The sequence below is a fragment of the Microtus ochrogaster genome, chromosome 10 (assembly GCF_000317375.1).
Source record: "Microtus ochrogaster isolate Prairie Vole_2 chromosome 10, MicOch1.0, whole genome shotgun sequence".
In the NCBI taxonomy this organism is placed as follows: Eukaryota; Metazoa; Chordata; class Mammalia; order Rodentia; family Cricetidae; genus Microtus; species Microtus ochrogaster.
In genome coordinates this window covers 34,872,321-34,875,506 of record NC_022016.1, presented here as the reverse complement: position 1 = coordinate 34,875,506, position 3,186 = coordinate 34,872,321, and positions in this window count along the sequence as shown.

Below are 3,186 nucleotides of genomic sequence, written 5' to 3'. Positions count from 1 at the left end.
ACCAGGCTGGTCTCGAACTCACAGAGATCTGCCTGCCTCTGCCTCCCGAGTGCTGGGATTAAAGGCGTGCGCCACCACCGCCCGGCTTATGAAACTATTTTCATGTATTATGGGAACCTAGTTTGAATCGTGATTCGAGCATTATAAAGGAGCACTGGCTTTGCAATAAAGTATGCAGCTGTATCTCCTACTCTGCATTCCCTGTGTCCTGATTTCTGTGGCACTACCCAGCGTCATCTATAACCGAGGAGGTTGTGGAAGGGTCCCCAACAATTGGCACCTGAATAGGGACCCTGAAAGAACATCAGGAGTGCCGGATAATACGGTAAGTAATTACAGGGTAATGGGACAAGCTAACTCTTCTCCGTTTCTGTCTATGCTTAAGCATTTGCTGAAAACTCGTGGTGCTCATATATCTATGTCAGACTTAGAGATGTGTCTGAAATTATCAAAGAATATAATCCCTGGTTTCCCTCAAATGAGAATTTAATGGATATAGGAAATTGGGATCAAGTTCGGATGAACATTGAGAAGGCTGTGAAGCAAGGTGAAAAAATACCGGTGTGGGCTGGAGAGATGGCTCAGTGGTTAAAGAGCATTGACTGTTCTTCCAGAGGACCTGAGTTCAATTCCCAGCAACCACATGGTGGCTCACAACCATCTGTAATGAGATCTGGCACCCTCTTCTGGCCTGCAGACATACATGGAGGCAGAATGTTGTATACATAATAAATAAATAAAATCTTAAAAAAATACCAGTGTGGGCCGGGTGGTGGCGGCGCACGCCTTTAATCCCAGCACTCGGGAGGCAGAGACAGGCGGATCTCTGTGAGTTCGAGACCAGCCTGGTCTACAGAGCTAGTTCCAGGACAGGCTCCAAAGCCACAGAGAAACCCTGTCTCGAAAAACCAAAAAAAAAAAAAAAAAATTACCGGTGTGCTTTTGGTCTGTATAGTCTCTTGTTTATGTAGTTTTTAAAGCAGTGTAGACAGTGAAAGACTTAGCATCTGAGGTCCATGCTCCTGATGGAGGAAGGTCATTGGTTAATTATAATAAAGAAACTGCTTGGCTCTCATAGGTTAAAACATAGGTGGGTGGAGTAAACAGAAAAGAATGCTGGGAGGAAGAGGAAGTGAGCTCAGATTTGACAGCTCTGCTCTCTGGAGCAGATGCCATGCTCCCCTCTCCCGGGCCCATGTGATAAAGCTCCGACCCAGGATGGATGTGGGCTAGAATCTTCCCGGTAAACGCACCTTGGGGTGCTACACACATTATTAGAAATGGGCTAGTCCAGGTGCGAGAGTTAGCTGAGAAGAGGCTAGATATAATGGGCCAAGCAGTGTTTAAAAGAATACAGTGTCCGTGTAATTATTTTGGGGCATAAGCTAGCAAGGCAGCCGGGGTGCTGGGGACGCAGCCCCGCTGCTCCTATTACTACAATAAATAAAGAAATTTTAATTGGCACTGCCCGTCATTATGGAAATTGGGCTCCTGAGGATTGGAAAATTGTGGTGCGTTTGCTACTGAAAGAAGGGGAGTATTTGCAGTTGCAAATGTGGTCTAATGATTTGTGCATTGAGAAGGCAAGGCAGAATGTCCACAGTCAGGACCCTCAAATTAGAGCTATCACCTATGCTATGTTATCAGGAACTGGGAATATAATGATCCACATCAGCAAGTAAAAATTGCTAATGAGGCCTGGGAACAGATTAGGCCAACTGGAGAAGACTACGGGTCCAGGACTAAGATTTTTTTCAAAAGGTTAAATGAACTTCACATAGATTTTAATGCACACATCAAGAAGACTATTGAGAGAACTGTAGTTGTTGAGGAAGCAAGACAGCAGATACTGAAATTATTGGCTTATGACAACGCTAATGAGGATTGCCGAAGGGCCATTTTACCCATTAAGGAGTCAGGGGATTTGAATCAATACATGAAAACTTGTAACAATATTTTATCAAAGACCAGAAAAATGCAGCTTATGGCAGAAACTATGGTCACTGCTTACCATAAGCAGAATGAGAATTCAGGGAAGACTATGAAATGTCACCTTCAGAAAAACTGTATCGGGCTGGAGAGATGGCTCAGTGGTTAAGAGCACTGACTGCTCTTCCAGAGGACCGGGGTTCAGTTCCCAGCACCCACATGGCAGCTCACAACTGTCTGAAGATCCAGTTCCAGGGAATCTGACACCTTCACACCAGTGCACATAAAATAAAGTAAAATAAACAATAAGAAATATAAAAAGAAGAAAGAATGTAAACAACTTTAGCGGGGTGCTACACTGGGCATAAGTCCGTGATGTAAGAAGGGAAAGCCACAATTTTTTCACTCCAGCCAGCACTAAACATAGTGCTGCAATGGACATACCAGCCGTGACTGAAATAACTTTGAAAGCTGGACAATTTGCCTGTTAAGGTGCTGGCTGGGATCTATGGGCCCTTGCCTCCTGGGACTTTTGGGTTATTAACCAGAAGATCTAGCTTAAGTATGAAAGGAATTATAGTGCATTTAGGAATAATTAATAGTGATTATAAGCCGGGCGATAGTGGCGCACACCTTTAATCCCAGCACTCGGGAGGCAGAGGCAGGCAGATCTCTGTGAGTTCGAGACCAGCCTGGTCTATAGAGCTAGTTCCAGGACAGGCTCCAAAGCCACAGAGAAACCCTGTCTCGAAAAACCAAAAAAAAAAAAAAAATAGTGATTATAAAGGTAAAATACAAATTATGATGTCTGCTATAGCTGATTTAAAATTTAAAAAAGTATTGCTCAATAACTGCCTTTACCTTATTTGCCTATTGGTCAATCTTCTGCTATAAGGACAGGAGGTGCAGTGTAAATACAAAAAAGAGGTTAGCTGCGCAGCATGAAATACAAGTAAAAAGTAACTCTAGTATAATTGTAAAATAAGAAGTAACTTAAGAAGTAACTTGTATATAAGTGTTTTTAAAAAAGTAAAGTGAATATATGGGCCAAGAAGACAGCCAAGAGTTGTTTGTACATTTACTTAGAGATACTTTAAAGCTTAGGTGGACTAAGGAAGGACAACAACAATTGCTTCAGTTTTTGAAATGTATAAAGGAGGGGGCTGGAGAGATGGCTCAGTGGTTAAGAGCATTGCCTGCTCTTCCAAAGGTCCTGAGTTCAATTCCTGGCAACCACATGGTGGCTCACAACCATCT